At 32.9% G+C, this 18479-nt stretch overlaps 1 protein-coding gene and 1 long non-coding RNA gene across 4 annotated transcripts in view; one reads left to right on the forward strand and one right to left on the reverse strand.

Annotated features, from left to right (window-relative positions):
* LOC126889954 (G-protein coupled receptor Mth2-like) overlaps nucleotides 1–18479 on the reverse strand; it is a 595837-nt gene that overhangs the window by 499303 nt on the left and 78055 nt on the right. The gene's annotated exons all lie outside the window — the stretch shown is intronic.
* Nucleotides 15617–16625, forward strand: LOC126889963 (uncharacterized). The gene is made up of 2 exons (XR_007700239.1): nucleotides 15617–15779; nucleotides 16442–16625. It is a non-coding gene; the product is annotated as an uncharacterized LOC126889963 (long non-coding RNA).

Raw genomic sequence — 18479 nt, forward strand, 5'->3', positions numbered from 1 at the left:
TCAAGATTTTGTAACCTGTGTCTTTGAAACAAACGACCGACTTCTTGTTTCGGGACATGGTAATAATTATATCGCTTCCGTATTTTTTGAGTAGATGAGCTTTGGCTGTCTTTTTGTCAGGACGATATTTATCCTTGATTTGGTCGATCAACTCATCGAGCCAAAATTGGCACTCCCCATCCCTATTCTCTAAATAATTGTAAACATCTTGCATTGCTCTTTCAACATCATCGGCAAATGGACCCGATTTTTTAATCTTTTTTTGAGTGATTGGACGATTGTACAGTTTTCTCATGCATAAACTATGATACCGGCAATCAGAGGCTACTAAGTCTGAGACAGGCAAAAAGCGTTTGATTGTGGCTTTGCCATACTGATCATCACGTTCTTTTGCTCGTTTTATAAGTTTCTTTAAATTTTAAAACTCGAACCTGATACACCATATTGCGGTTGGTTGTCATTTTACTTTGCTGTTCTATAAACTCAAGTGTTATGACGAGACCACACATAAAACATTGAGTTTTGAAATTAAAAGGTGGTGCAGTAGAACGTCTTTGAACTTGCTCCCTATCCTCCTCAACTTTCTTCAAGTAAGCGTTAATCATTTTTAAATCATTGTAATTTTTACGACCTCACGCTATTAACAGCTTAATTAATCTTACTGTCATTAAAAAAAGAAGAATTATTGGAAATAATTCTTATTTATTTATAAATAGGAGAAATGTATTATGTATTTATAAGAAACTAGGAGAAATTTATCAAATGACAGCATTCTAATAAAAAATAAAGTGGGTTTTGTAGAGACCATTCAAAATTCGCAATTTTCAACTTGCACTTTAGACCGAACGGTTCGTCTGAAAAAAAAAAGTAAATAGTGATATTTGTAGAGAATTTTAAGTACTTTAATTTATGTTAACGGATCATTTACTAAAAGTTAATAGTTTTCGAGATTTAAGCAAAAAAGCGAGAAAAAGCAGAAATTTTTCGCTTTTTTCGCGATTTTATCAATGTTCCGTCACGAAATTTTGTCCGCAAACCTCATATTCGGATTCAGCAGCCCAATATCCATATATAATGAAAGAAATCAGAACTACCCCAAAACTTTCCTAGTCAAAACACAATTTTATTGAATCATTAGAACACTCTTTAAAAAACCAATTTGTTCATTTTTTTACCTGCTACAATTTGCAAAAAACTGTTGAAAATCGTGAGAAAATTCCGAATTTTCAATTGCCAATAACTTGAAAAGCATTGGGTTTTTGAAAAAACTTTATACAGCATTTTTTGCTTAAAATTAGCTCTTCTATTGATATCTGAGGTTATTTAAAAAAAATTCCACCACCGAAAAGCGGTGGCAACCACCCCCAGGGTGAAAACGGAGTTCCGGCCAATATCACTTTTGAAGTTAAGGGTAGGATAAGCCTAATTCCAAAGTTTCATGTAAATCGGTTTATAGTAAAAAATTTCTGAGCTAAAAAGCTTCAATGACTGCGCTAAAAACGCCACTCGTATAGGAGAACACAGGAAACATCGATGTACTACGAATCAGTACGCGGTAGAAAAAAATGTTTCAAACAATAAGTCTTTCGAGTTAATTTTGAAAAAAAAATGTTTATTAGCAATTTTTGTGTGTAACGAACCGTTATTACAAAAACAACGCCTGAAGCGACTGGCGATTTGGAATGTCAGTTACGCTAGCGAAATAAATTTTTTAAATAAAAGTTTTGTTAACGTGAATTTTTGTCGGTGATAAAAATTCTGTATATTTGTATTCTATATCGACAACAATCATTTCAAAGTTAAGAGTGCAGTTTTCGTATGCAATTTTTGTGTTTTGCCGCAAATTAAGTCAGTTTGTAGAAAACTGCAAAATAAATCAACATTGCCTGATGAATACTCTTCATTTTTTTCACGATTCTCATGAGATCTATAAAAGTACCCCACACAAACCTTATGGAAATTAGGTCCCAGTGGATTTAGTTCATACTTTGGGAAAATACTCTTTGAAGCATTGTGATAAAAAGTTCTCATGGGCACATATCGATGGTATGAAGGATTTTCAAGATACAGAGGCACAAACTCAGAAAATTACAAGATTTACTGGGTATTCCAATTCACTTAGTTACTGGTTATCTGGCAACATGTAGAAGTTTGGACCAAAGAAAAGTACTAGAAGCCTAGGATTTTTTCCTGGCTATCTAATGGCGACCTTTACTTTGACCTTGATCTTTAACGGACGTCATCTACTAGAGTTTCGAGGGTTTTCGGCATTCAATTGATATAAACAGATTACTGATGGATTTTTGGGATCGCTAAACACGAGTATGCCATCAGAATTGACCTCCGAAGCACGTGGTGGCCAGGAAAACTTCAAGGGACGTCATCTTCTAGAATTTCAATGGTTTTCGGCACTTAATTGATGCAAATGAATTACTGGAGGATGTTTTGAGGTCGCTAAACACGAATATGCCACCAGAACCGACTTCCGGAGCACCTATTTTCCAAGGTCAATGAAAGGGGCTCCTGGGGTTTCGAGGATCTTTGGTACTACTTTAATGCAAAGGACTAGTTATAGGTTTTTGGGGTTGCTGAACACTAATATGTGATCAGCACAGACCTTAAGGCAGGTCATCTTCTGAAGTTTCGACAGGTTTCGGCATTAAATTGATGCAGATTGGGATAACTAATGGGTTTTTGGGGCTGCTGAACACAAATACACCATCAGAACAGACCCCGGGGAACCTGGTGTCTAAGGCACCTCATCTTCTGGGGTTTGAAGAGATTTCGCTACTAAATTGATGCAAGCAGATTACTCTTGTGTTTTTGGGGTTGCTGAACACGAATATGACAGATAAAAGAATCGGAGTATCTAGTGACTACGATGGATATCACTATCAAAATAGAATACCTATAGTAAATCAATTTTAAAATAAATAAAGGAAAAACTTTGTCAGATATAAATTGAGTTTATATTTATAAATAATTAAAACAATTGTATAGCACAACATAGTTATTTGAGTACACAACCCATGAGTAATCCCCATCTGCATCAATTTAGTATCGAAAACTCTCGAAACTCCAGAAGATAACTTGACTTAGGCACCAGGTGCTCATGTGTCTGTGCAGATCACGTATTCAGGTTCAGCAACCCCAAAAACCTATAACTAATTCATTTGCATTGATGTAGTACCGAAGACCCTCCAAACTCCAGGAGACTCTTTCATTGACCTTGGAAACCAGATATTTCGGGAGTCGGTTCTAGTGGCCTATTCGGGTTTAGAGACCTCAAAAAACCCTCCAGTAATTCATTTGCATGATTTAAATGCCAAAAACTATCTAAACTCTAGAAGATGACGTCTCTTGCAGTGGTCCTGGCCACCACGTGCTCCGGAGGTCAATTCTGATCTCATATTCGTGTTTAGCGATCCCAAAAACCCACGAGTAATCTGTTTTTATCAATTTAATGCCGAAAACCCTCAAAACTCTAGAAGATGACGTCCGTTAAAGGTCAAAGTCAAAGTAAAGGTCGCCATAGGATAGCTAGGAAAAAATCCTAGACTACTAGTACTTTTCTTTGATTCAAACTTCTACATGTTGCCACATAACCAGTAACTCAGGGAATTGGAATACCCAGTAAATATTATAATTTTCCGAGTTTGTGCCTCTATATCTTGAAAATCCTTCATACGATCAAGATATGTTCATGAGAACTTTTTATCACAATTCTTTCAAAGAGTATTTTCACAAAATAGGAACTAAATCCACTGGGACCTAATTTCCATAAGGTTTGTGCGGGGCACTTTGTCACTTCTAGTGACCGGTCGCTATGGAATTTCCATTGTTAGGAGCCTAATCGTCAAAACCTATAACATGAAATTTTCGGTTTTTAAGTTTTAGCAACAAATATGATGCATTTGAAAATGCCTAAAAGACGCTGAATTTAAAGTTTGACATTGAAATCTCTAAAACGTTTAAAACTGCTTCTTTTTTATTGCACACGTACGTTTTTCGAAACTACACATTTTCAGCTATAAATTCTATCCAATGTTGTCTTCGTGGAAGCATTCCCCGTGCCGTGGGATCATTTGTTATGTGAAGTTTAAATTCAGCGTTTTTTAGGCATATTTCAAATGTCTCATATTTGCTGTCAAAACTTAAAATCCAAATTTTACTTTATAGGTTTTGAAGATTAGTCTCTTAAAATGGAAATTCTATAATGATAGGTCAATGGAATTGATAAATTTTCTTGGTCTAATAAGATTCGTAAAAATTGGAAAAATCACGCAACGTTTATTTATTTAACAACTTTATATAAACTGACTTCATTTGTCATAAAATACAAAAATGCGTAAAAAGTTTCACTCTTCATCTTTAAAACGCATTCTGATATTTGTCGATAAGACACACAAAAGATATTGAATTTTTACCGTGCGTTGATTTGATACAAATTTTATTTAAAAAATTGACACGTAACATAACGTAACTCACATTGAAAATCGCCGGTCGCTTTAAACGTTGTGTCTGAGAGAACGGTTTATTCTACACAAAAGTGGTAGTAAACAGTTTCTCATATTTATAAGCACAATATCTCGGCTACATTTCACGTTTCAAACATTTTTTTTGACAAAGTTTCATTTTGACAACATTTCAAAACAGTTCGAAGCTTTATTTTCGAAGAAATTAATGCTTCTCTCGAGGTAAACAATTCTGAATAAATTGAAATGGAGAACTGGAACAGTGGAGACAAGCTCTGGAGAAAAAAGCTTTAAAACTTAGTAGGACAAAAACAGAGTATTTGGAATGTTCATTTAAAGATGGAGTTACTACAAATAAAATGGTATCTTTGGATGGTGAAATGATTGTCAAAAGCAATAGTTTTAAGTAACTAGGATCGGTATTACGGAGTAATGGAGAAATAGATGGAGATGTATGCAGTAGAATTAGGGCTGGCTGGATGGATGAAGTGGAAAGAAGCGAGTGGTGTGTTGTGTGACAGAAAAATTCCAATGAAGCTGAAGGGAAAATTCTATAAAACAGCCATAAGACCGGCTATGATATACGGAACTGAATGTTGGGCAGTGAAAAAGAAAGAGGAACAACGAATGCATGTGGCGGAAATGAGAATGCTTAGATGGACGAGTGGAGTGACAAAAAAGGAAAAAATTTGAAATGAGTATATTAGGGGAAGACCAGGTGTGGCACAAATTGATGCCAAAATGAGGGAGCATAGGTTAAGATGGTTTGGTCGTGTTCAACGTCGAGACGTTAATCACCCAATACGAAGAATTATGTGGAGAAATGCAATTGGGGAAGCCGACCCCGCATAGGGATAAGGCAAAGAGAATGATGATGATTAGTTTACTAATATCTGAGTGCAGGGAATCAAGAATCCGTTGGAATGTTTACCTAGATGAATAGACAAGTAGTGAAATGCAAATGTTAAGATTCTCCCTAGTCTTCTTTAATTCATCGTCCGTTTGCCTTGCAAGTATTAGAAAGCACGAATACTTACCAGAATTTGGTCCCAATAGAAGTGTTTATTTCTTCGGAAATAAAGCTTCGAACTGCTTTACTATTTTTATAATTTTTAATAAAAAAATTTAGGAGGGGGTCTGGCATCTTCCGCTTAGAGTTGTTTGGGGCCTTTTATGAGCTAGTACGGCCCTGCGTATAAGGAATATAATATCATACATACGTAGTTAGATACAGTTTGATATAATTATAATGCTGCAGAAAAACACGAACAGTAGACTTTTTAGTGACCAGTTATTTTTAAAGATAGAAAGTCGAATTAGTACATAAACATGCAAAAGTAATATTTGCATACTAGATGGCAACAAATCGGATATACAGGGTGATCAGTTTTTTGAAGCAAAGTCCATTATATCTAAAAAATTAATAAACATTTTTCCCACAAATGTAGATCGTTATCTATCCGTTTGTCTACTTAACTAAAAATGACCAAAACTTGACTTAGAACTTTTACCCTGACACCACAGAATTGTAAATTGCATAATACAACCTTAGTAAGTAATAAGTTCTTCGTGTCACACCCAAATATAGATAAAATACTTTAGTTAGGTACTTGTACATAAGCGTAATTCATTAAGGAACTCTTCTACCGAATAATATGATCTTGAATAGAGATAGATAGGCTTTTGTCATTTTACGGAACTTGGGGAAAGATGTTGCAGATTTAAGTTGTAAAGAGAGATGGTTGTACGGTTTTTTTTGCAGATTATAATATAGATTTCTTCACTGACTTAGTGGACGAGATCGGTAAATAGACATCAAAGGTTGAATTTCTGGTGGAATCATGATTATGTCTTGCTGAAAAGACATATGCAGGTGTTTACAAATTAAGCAAACTGTTTCTAGAATGTAGAAGCAAGTGTTAAAACTCCGTGATCTTAAGTAGCTTCTGCAATGTGTTGTTCTTTTGAGGCCAAACAGATACATTATTGCTCTTTTTTATAATTTAAAAATATATTATCGGATTGGGCAGCTGTACTAGAACTCCAAAAAGGAAGACCACATCGAAGATCAGGCTCGAACAAAGAAAAATATATTATTTTGGAATATGCAAAATTGATCCCTCTCGAAACAGATCTTATTGCATAGCAAGCTGAGGCTAGTTTCTTACTTAACAAACAGATAAGAAGGGACTATTTAAGTTTGCTGTTTAAAAAATACCAAGAAATTCTACAGAGTCATCGGTACAGAATCTGGCTGTTATTAAGAAGCAAGGGTTGAATACTGCCACTGGCTTATCTACCTTAAGGAGAGTAAATTAGAGTCAGAGCAAGTTTTTATTATAAGTAGATCAGAAACTATAGTTGCATCATCAATAAAAAGAAAAATGTTTCCATAGATTTTAAAATTAGTGATGTTGTTTATAAAGATAATAAACAGTAGAAGACCCAGTACTGAACCCTGTTGTATAATTATATAAAGAATAGATTGCAAAACAATGCACATTATTTCAAATATTTAAAGGTATAGCGATTACAAAAATTGCAATTTGGCATTATACATTATACTTATACAGTGTCTCACATACAACCAACGGTGAATGGACAATGGAAAGTAGCTTAAACAAAAAAGCTCTGTTGTTATGGAATGACGGCGAGCGGCTGCAAATAGATATACCTACATAGGTACCTGTACCTACATACAATTTATAATAAGATAGGTAAAGAATCTTACACGAAAATGTTGATATCCAAACACACTGTTTCAAAGCGTTTAATAGTGAAATTGTAGAATATTTTGTTCAATTTTTTAAAATAGAACTTTTGTTTCGACGTGCCGCGCCGGGGCCCCTGAATGTCGGGGGCCCCGTATAATTGATACGGCTGATACGGCGGTAGCTACGCCTCTGAGACACAAGCAAAACACCTGGAGACCAAAGAAATGAAGGTCTTAAGGATTGTCTAAATCAAGGATAGTAAGAGTAGCCAGGGACAAATCACCTTTAGGCAAAAAAAGTATAGGACGCCCAAGGAAAAGATTTAACGACTATTTAGGGGCAGAATAAAAGGCACTGTTAAAGAAAAACAGGCAATACTGCCTATATAAAAGAAAAAGAAGAAGAAAAAAAGGGAGTAGCTATAAGGTTCCGAATTTAAAACTAGTTACAAACATACAGGGTCTTGTATTTCATAGTACTGTAACGCGTCAAAGATGTTTTTTTTTAATTAAACATCCTGTATTTGATTATCACTTCAAGCGTAGGTATCAGTTCCGTATGCTGTACGACTACAACTACTCCAACGTATATTGTGACACTTTTAATCCTGCTGCTTATTTCACCAAATTTGAGCTCGTATGCTATCACATATCATTTTTGGGAAATATAATATTAAAAAGACTAAGTTTTCAATCTAATAGCACATAAAACAACATCCAAAAATGTTATTCTACATCTTACCAGACTGAAAACAATGGGAACCTCCTCTGGTTACACCTCCGAGGCTTCTACAATTTGCAAGCCATAACGGATGCTGAGCCTAAAGAAGATGAGGGAATTTAACAATTTATAATTCACGTCCCATCTGCTCAGCGCGGTAAAGTTCCAACGAGAATGGTTCCCTTCATACTCCAATCAGAGTAAACATGTAAATCAAAAATGAACCCCCATTCTTAATTTCGTTGCAACACGAAACTACAGCCGAATCATATTCTAGTCTAATCAGAGAGTGCTGCAAGCACCTCTACCGGTTTCGAAACTTATTAGTCTCTCAACAGGAGGCATATATGCTGCTCTCTCTGACCCAACCAGGACAAACCCCGGTGTGCAGCTACGAATAGCAACGAACGAAATGGAATGGATGCCCTAGCGGCAACTGCTAGCAAAATACTAAGTTTTCAATCTAATAGCACATAAAACAACATCAAAAATGTTACTCTACATCCTACCAGATTGAAAACAATGGGAACCTCCTCTGGTTACACCTCCGAGGCTTCTACAATTTGCAAGCCATAACGGATGCTGAGACTAAAGAGGATGAGGAAATTTTATAATTTATAATTCACATTCTCAATTTCGTTGCAACACGAAACTACAGCCGAATCATATTCTAGTCTAATCAGAGAGTGCTGCAAGCACCTCTACCGTTTTCGAAACTTATTAGTCTCTCATCAGGAGGCATATATGCTGCTCTCTCGGACCCAACAGGGCAGCTTTATCCATTAGGCAATATAGGCAGTTGCCTAGAGCGGCAAATTATGAGAGGGCGGCAAAAACACTGTACAAAAAATATTTGTATATAAAAATTAAAATCGAATAACATTTAAGTACATCCATCAATGGAATATAAGTGGGCATTCATTTCTAGAAAACAAATTGCATTTTCTTAACACTATTCATTCAAAAAGACAGAAGTCGTAAATTTAGGGATTATTGGGCCGCCGTCAGCATCGCAAGGGCGGCGGGCGCACTGTGCTATATTTTTTTTTTAAATTCAATCCTTTTTGGTTATTCGTGGTTGAAAATTTTCCATTTTTACTGAAAAATGTCCCTTTTCGGGCGGTTTTTGCGAATACCTTAAAAATTATGCATCTAACTAAAAAAACTATATTAAACATTTTTGTAGCTGATCAAGAGATTCGTTCCTTCATAAGTCTTCTAGTGATAACATAAAAAGAGATATGGTAGGTGAAAAGAAATTTTTTTTGCGCATGTTCAAATCGGTGTGTTCAACTTAATAACAGAGAAATGGTCGATTTTAAGGGTACACCGAGAGAAAAAAATTCTTGACATAAAGAAACTTTATTAATATATAAGAAAGATCGACTTGGCATATTGCCTAAGAAATATATCTTTGTATGTAAGATATAATTTTCTAAAATATTTCAAACAAATTCTACTATAGCCAAAGAAATATATCTTAAACATGATTGAACTATCACTTTCTGGCAAACTTCAAACCCATTTATCAGAAAGAAATTACACTTGATGTTAATTAATTTTATTAGTCATAAAAATATATTTTCTACACATTAGAAAACTTCTTTCTGAGCAATAATATTTCTTAGTAAGGAATATTATTATTTTACTATTAATAATTAATTTATTTAATGTTAAGAAATATATTTCGCAGAGATAAACGTATATTTAGAGTTAAGTTAATATTTCTTGAAAATAAAGTGATATTACATACGGCGAAATAAATCATTGTGTTAAGGTAAAATCATTATTTATTAATAAAACAAGATATAAAACGTTATTATTACATACAAATATTTTCTCCACTCTTAAACCACTGGCTTCTACACAACAATAAAAGGATGGAGAGGCAAATCCAACTTCCTTAAATTTTCATTCTTTTGTTAATAGCACTTTGTATATCAGCAATTCACTAAAACAAAATCGTTATGTAGAAAGAGTAAACTTACTTTAATAAATTTTTTTTATAAAGATATAGATATTTATTTTGACAAATTTAGGAAATACAAAAAAAAACAAATACACGGCCCCACATAAGAACTATTAATACTAATAATTATCAATCATATTTAGTTCAAACATGGCATTATTTAACCTACACATCTTTGTTTATTTTTTTCTTTTTGTTAATGAAATATTAATTATTTATCTGTATAATATTAAGTCACACAATAAACATTGTTTAGCTAAAACAAGAGGGAAAATACAACCAATGTAAAACATTGAAGCAGACATAATAATATGTAATTTTCTTAATTTTTATAATCTAAAAGAGACAGCATACCTAATCATTAAGAAATTTTATTACGGGAAAGTATTATTAGTTTACATCTAAGTCATTTAATACATATTAACTAATTCACGGTTTTCGGCAATAACATTTCTTAACCATAAACATATATTTCTTTTAGACTAACTGATTTCTTTATCTCAAATAAATTAACAGAAAAAATCCTCAGCGTTGCACCCGCCATGTTTGATATAGCGTTGTATTGTATATTTTTATAGAAGGCGATACATTTAAGAAACCTATTATAGTTGATACATAAGTATACACATTTTTAAAAAGGTACTTACATGTATGAAGTTCTACCATTTCTGGAAAGCCCCGCAGTTGGTTAATAACTCCTTTCTTAATATTGTTCTGAAGCTATATATTATATCATTCTGTCCCAGCTTTAAATTGTGGCATATTTCCCAGTTAGAATAATAAGCTCCTTTATTTCAGAGTCGTCCATCATTATACCTAAAAGCGTATAAAGATACTATTATGTTTCTTTTTTAACCATTCGGATACGCAACAATATTATTATTACATCTTAAATTACTCAATTTACTTTTATTTAATACCTATATATGTACGTACCTTCAAAATATCCGTTAATTTTTAAAGTACACCAATAAATCCAACATCCATCTATATGAACATGAACATATCACGCCATCTTGACAAACACTGACCACAAACACTGACGGACTGACGACTAAATCATAAATAGTTAATCTGCGAAATTCTTTTGTGGAAGAAAATCTCTTTGCAAGTAACATTTCGGCATTAATGACAAAGTTTTTATTTTATAACCACAGTTACTACAGAGGATATTTCTGAAGAATTATTTCTTGTCGTTTAAAATATTTATTTGATTGCAAAAAAATTTCTTGCTCACAAATATAAATATGGATTAACTTAACATTATATTTCTTATACTGCAAAATATTTGTAGTTTTCAATTTAAGAAATAAAAACTTTAGGATAAGAAAATTAAATGTAAACATTTCTTAGTATTGAAGAAATTATCTGTAAGAAATTATTGAGTTGTGTTTAAAAAACTCGTTTCTTTATATGTGAACCGGTATGTTTAAGTTAATAGGATATGTTAACTTTTAAGAAATATTGCTCAAAGAAATCGGTGTTTTAGGAGAAAAGAAATTGTTCTCTCAGTGTATAATGCTATCAATATCTTTTGTAAGTACTGCCTGAAAAGACCTTTAAAACGACCGCACTGTTAAATTTAGATTACATTCAAACTAAGCAAGATATGGTGCAACAAAAATAATGACTAATTTATTTTAAGATGCGAAGTATGTATATTTAAACCCCTCATCCACCAGATTTAAATGCATCGGTTTGCTTCTCCAATACCTTATATTATAGTGTTATTTCTATGTTCAACAAGTTGGACGGGTTTAAAATATATGGTTTTGAAAAAAAAACAAGATCAAATTATAGAGAGCATTTTTAAATTTTCTTAAAAATCTTCCTTTTTCTCCATGTAACTCGAAAATGATATTGAGATACAGTAATGAAAGAAAAATAAAATTGTTATCTAAAAGAAACCCTACATTTTTGTAAGGTATTTTTTTTACGTATCTCTTATCACTTTCGAATTAAATGGAGAAAAAGGAATCTTTTTAAGAAAATTTAAAAATACACTCTATAATTTGATCTTATTCTTTTCAAAAACCATTCATTTTAAACCCGTCCAACTTTTTGAATACAGAAATAACACTATAGTAAAAGATATTGTAGAAGGAAAACCATGCATTTAAATTCTGGTGGATGAGGGGTTAAATATACTTCTCATTTTTCCTTAAAATACATTGGTCATAATTTTTTTTGCACCATATCTCGCTTAGTTTGAATGAACAAATTCTCGGTTTACGAAATTTCACAGTTCTCGGTTTAAAGGTATTTTCAAGCACTACAAAAGGTATTCATAGCGTTATATCCCTAAAATCGACCATTTCCCTGTTATTTTAAGTTGAATACACCGATATGAGCATGCACAAAAAAAATCATTTTTCACCTACCATCTATCTACCATTTTATTAAAACTAGAGGATTTAAAAAAAAATTAATCTCTTTGATTTTTCATAAACAACAAAAATGTTTTATGTAGTTTTTTCGTTAGATGCACACTTTTTATGGTATTCCCAAAAAACAGTCTCCGAAAAATGTAATTTTTCAATTAAAATGGCAAATTTTTAACCACGAATAACTCAAAAAGTATTGAGTTTTCAAAAAAATTTATAAAAACAGTTTCTGCTTAGAATTAGGTTCTCTAGCCACTTCCGGTGTTAGTTTGATAAAAAAAATTCCACCCCCGAGAACGGGTGGGAACCACCTCTAAGTTAAAAAGCGCCATAGGGTATAGGGTAGACTTTGTTTCTTGAGCTATTCCCTACTTACAGTAAAAATATCAAGTAAATTGATACAGTAGGATGGAATTCGGGGCCAAATACCCTCACTGACTGCACTAATAGGTACCTACATCATTCATACATGAATGCATTCACTTAAAGGGTCATTTGGATACCACAATAAAATCATCAATTACCAGTAATTGACATATCTAAATATTTAAAGAAGAGTGGATTGAAAGATATTTTCCCTAATTTTGATATTGCTTTGCGTATTTATTTGTGACTCCCAGTTGCCAACCAAAGTGTCCGCTTAAAGGTCATTTTCGAAAATGTCGAGAATTGAAAATAGTCATGAAAACAATTTTCGATCAAGTATGACGCAAGAACGTCTTAACAATTTGTCGATTTTTTCCATAGAAAGTGACGTAACAAAGGCGATAAATTATGACATTACAGATGATTTTTCCAAAGAAAAATCAAGAAAGAAATCTGATGTAATTGAACTGGAATGACAATTTTTATGTATTCTTATTTAAATAAAAAATTCTGCTGGCAATTTTTTTTTTTCGCATAAATGGTACATGTTTGAAGGGCGGCTACTAGAGATTTGCCTAGGGCGTCAATTGACCTAAACGCGGCCCTGGGACCCAACCAGGATAAACCCCGGCGTGCAGCTACGAATAGCAACGAACGAAATAGAATGGATGCCCTAGCGGCAACTGCTAGCAAAAGACTAAGTTTTCAATCTAATAGCACATGAAACAACATCAAAAATGTTATTCTACATCCCACCAAATTGAAAATAATGGGAACCTCCTCTGGTTACACCTCCGAGGCTTCTACAATTTGCAAGCCATAACGGATGCTGAGACTAAAGAAGATGAGGGAATTTTACAATTTATAATTCACGTCCCATCTACTCAGCGCGGTAAAGATCCAACGAGAATGGTTCCCTTCATACTCCAATCAGAGTAAACATGTAAATCAAAAATGAATAACCATTCTTAATTTCGTTGCAACACGAAACTACAGCCGAATCATATTCTAGTCTAATCAGAGAGTGCTGCAAGCACCTCTACTCTACCGGTTTCGAAACTTATTAGTTTCTCATCAGGAGACATATATGCTGCTCTCTCTGACCCAACCAGGACTCGTTGGAACTTTACCGCGCTGAGCAGATGGGACGTGAATTATAAATTGTAAAATTCCCTCATCGTCTTTAGTCTCAGCATCCGTTATGGCTTGCAAATTTCAGAAGCCTCGGAGGTGTAACCAGAGAAGGTTACCATTGTTTTCAATCTGGGTGGATGTAGAGTAACATTTTTGATGTTGTTTTATGTGCTATTAGATTGAAAACAAGTCTTTTGCTAGCAGTTGCCGCTAGGGCATCCATGCCATTTCGTTCGTTTCTATTCGAAACTGCACGCCGGGGTTTTTTATGGTTGGGTCAGAGTCCAGAGAGAGCCAGCATATGTGCCTCCTGATGAGAGACTAATAAGTTTCGAAACCGGTAGAGGAGCTTGCAGCACTCTCTGATTAGACTAGAATATGATTCGGCTGTAGTTTCGTGTTGCAACGAAATTGAGAATGGTTATTCATTTTTGATATAATATGAAAATTTGAGAAAGCTCATTTTTGAATTTAAGCGTCCTCGATTAGTGGAAAACCAGACTTACAGATGAAAAAACCAATTTGAAATGGTGGAAGAATTTTTCAGTAAATTTATATTGATTCCATACTTATATTCTTCTATTTCTTCCCTTTTCCCTTTTCTGATTGTTAAACCCGGTATACAGTGACATTTACCTGTCCAGCAACAATATTCTTCTTCTTCACGTGACATATCAGAAGTATCCGACGTTGGCGATCACCATTGCGAAGGCTTCTCGATCTTCTGAAATATGGAATAATTGTCCTGCATTTGATATCTGAGTCCATTCAGGAATGGTCTTTAACCAAGAAACTTGTTTTCTTCCTACACCTCTACGGCCCTCTATTTTGCCTTTAAGGATTAGTTGTAATATTTTATATCGACTTGCCCTCACTATATGTTCCAGATATTTTTCGATGTTTACCAGTCTTTAGCAGTTCTCTATCTTTGTTGACCCTCCTTAGCAGTTCTTCTTTATTTTTTCTTGCTGTCCAAGTCCAAGGTATGTTCAGCATCCATCTATGAATCCACATTTTCAATGCTTCAATTCTGTTCATGATCGATACGTTTAGCGTCCACACTTCTGCACTATACAAAAGTACGGATAAAACATAGCACTTAACCATTCTTTGTCTTAGTTCTAAACTGAGATGATTATTGCAAAGAAATGACTTCATTTTCATAAAAGTACACCGAGAGAACAATTTCTTTTCTCCTAAAACACCGATTTCTTTGAGCAATATTTCTTAAAAGTTAACATATCCTATTAACTTAAACATACCGGTTCACATACAAAGAAACGAGTTTTTTAAACACAACTCAATAGTTTCTTACAGATAATTTCTTCAATACTAAGAAATGCATTAATGGTTACATTTAATTTTCTTATCCTAAAGTTTTTATTTCTTAAATTGAAAACTACAAATATTTTGCAGTATAAGAAATATAATGTTAAGTTAATCCATATTTATATTTGTGAACAAGAAATTTTCTTGCAATCAAATAAATATTTTAAACCGCAAGAAATAATCCTTCAGAAATACCCTCTGTAGTAACTGTGGTTATAAAATAAAAACTTTGTCATTAATGCCAAAATGTTATTTGCAAAGAGATTTTCTTCCACAAAAGAATTGCGCAGATTAACTATTTATGATTTAGTCGTCAGTGTTTGTCAAGATGGCGTGATATGTTCATGTTCATATAGATGGATGTTGGATTTATTGGTGTACTTTAAAAATTAACGAATATTTTGAAGGTACGTACATATATACGCATTAAATAAAAGTAAATTGAGTAATTTAAGACGTAATAATAATATTGTTGCGTATCCGAATGGTTAAAAAAGAAACATAATAGTATCTTTTTAGGTATAATGATGGACGACTCTGAAATAAAGGAGCTTATTATTCTAACTGGGAAATATGCCACAATTTAAAGCTGGGACAGAATGATATAATATATAGCTTCAGAACAATGTTAAGAAAGGAGTTATTAACCAACTGCGGGGCCTTCCAGAAATGGTAGAACTTCATACATGTAAGTACCTTTTTAAAAATGTGTATACTTATGTATCAACTATAATAGGTTTCTTGAATGTATCGTCTTCTATAAAAATATACAATACAACGCTATATCAAACATGGCGGGTGCAACGCTGAGGATTTTTTCTGTTTTATTTGAGATAAAGAAATCAGTTAGTCTAAAAGAAATATATGTTTATGGTTAAGAAATGTTATTGCCGAAAACCGTGAATTAGTTAATATGTATTAAATGACTTAGATGTAAACTAATAATATTTTCCCGTAATAAAATTTCTTAATGATTAGGTTTGCTGTCTCTTTTAGATTATAAAAATTAAGAAAATTACATATTATTATGTCTGCTTCAATGTTTCACATTGGTTGTATTTTCCCTCTTGTTTTAGCTAAGCAATGTTTATTGTGTGACTTAATATTATACAGATAAATAATTAATATTTCATTAACAAAAAGAAAAAAAATAAACAAAGATGTGTAGGTTAAATAATGCCATGTTTGAACTAAATATGATTGATTATTATTAGTATTAATAGTTCTTATGTGGGGCCGTGTATTTGTTTTTTTTTGTATTTCCTAAATTTGTCAAAATAAATATCTATATCTTTATAAAAAAAATTTTAAAAGTAAGTTTACTCTTTCTACATAACGATTTTGTTTTAGTGAATTGCTGATATACAAAGTGCTATTAACAAAAGAAGGAAAATTTGAGGAAGTTGGATTTGCCTCTCCATCCTTTTATTATTGTGTAGAAGCCAGTGGTTTAAGAGTGGAGAAAATATTTGTATGTAATAATAACGTTTTATATCTTGTTTTATTAATAAATAATGATTTTACCTTAACACAATGATTTATTTCGCCGTATGTAATATCACTTTATTTTCAAGAAATATTAACTTAACTCTAAACATACGTTTATCTCTGCGAAATATATTTCTTAACATTAAATAAATAAATTATTAATAGTAAAATAATAATATTCCTTACTAAGAAATATTATTGCTCAGAAAGAATAGTTTTCTAATGTGTAGAAAATATATTTTTATGACTAATAAAATTAATTAACATCAAGTGTAATTTCTTTCTGATAAATGGGTTTGAAGTTTGCCAGAAAGTGATAGTTCAATCATGTTTAAGATATATTTCTTTGGCTATAGTAGAATTTATTTGAAATATTTTAGAAAATTATATCTTACATACAAAGATATATTTCTTAGGCAATATGCCAAGTCGATCTTTCTTAAATATTAATAAAGTTTCTTTATGTCAAGAATTTTTTTCTCTCGGTGTAGTTTTAATCATTGCTATTCTACGTTTTATTTCTATGTCTGGATCTAGTCCCAGATAGCACAAGTACGTTTTATGGACATCCAATGGACGTACATCTGTGTACATTGAAACGTCCAATGGACGTCCCGCTAAGGTACAATGGACATCCGATGGACGTCCAACGAACGTCCAGAGTTCACAAAATTGGACGTCCATAGAACGTCCGCTACAAACGTACATTGTACGTTGTATTGGAGCTTTCAGTGTACACCTTATGTAAATTCAATGTACATCTGATGTACATTCAATGTACGTCTTATAGTAATTTTTGTAGGGCACTTTTCAGAAAGCAATCTAGTGTCCATAATTTTTTGAATACATAGGTACATAGCAAAAAGCCTTTAGGTATAGGAAATAGTTCCTATAATACTAAACTTATAAAGTACCTATTACACAAAATACCTTTTTTATTTCTCTTTATTATAGGAACTTCATTAATGCACGACTGCACTTGCACGATAAACAGCAAACACAAAGATATCACAGGATTATTATATTGTATGTAATAGCTTAATAAAGACAAAATTCAGATAATGACGCCCTATCAAGCATGCACATTCAAGAGGTTTATTTCTGTTCTGTTCTTTCCAAACATTATTATTTCTTAGAACTTAGAGTCAGTACGGTTGTATATTGCAAGCGTGTTTGCCATTCTGTGAATTATCATAAATAAATCCTCCTTCAGTATTCCACAACAATTAACAGCGATAATCCCCTAAAAGTACCTGCCTAATACACCTTTTACGACCGATAGCGTGAAGAGCGACAACGTTGTCAAGAAGATGCTCATTTAGTTTGGCGCGAAATTTAACAGTTACAAAATGCACATTTAAGATTTAAATTGGTAGTGTCTAATTATTGTAGGTTCCATAATTACCGATGCGCGATGTAGCTCCGTTATTCTGAAAAAGTTTACCATCGTTTTATCATCATCTAATATTATATAGGTTTAATTAAAATAATTTTAGTGGTTCAGTGTTTTAATTCGATGATGAAAAAATATGTGACTACATTTATTAGAAGCTTCTTGTATTCTACTAATAATATTGCTTTGATTAAAACAAGAAGCTATATAAATATAATTACTCATAATAATAATCGCGTTTTGTGTAAAATCTCCATGGACCACAAATGGATGTCCAATGTACGTTGAAATCAAACGTCCAATGGACGTCGCGTAATGGACGTACATAGTACGTCCAGTTTTGGTCCATGGACGTTTGGACTTTAAATGTACGTTATATGGACGTTCATCGGACGTTGTGTGCTATATGGGGTTGGTCCGGTAACAATATTACTACATCGATATTGTTAATAGAATAAGGCTTATAGCATACTACAAAAATCACTCAAAGCGAACAACACGTTTCGG

This window comes from Diabrotica virgifera, chromosome 8, assembly GCF_917563875.1.
Source record: "Diabrotica virgifera virgifera chromosome 8, PGI_DIABVI_V3a".
Classification (NCBI taxonomy): Eukaryota; Metazoa; Arthropoda; class Insecta; order Coleoptera; family Chrysomelidae; genus Diabrotica; species Diabrotica virgifera.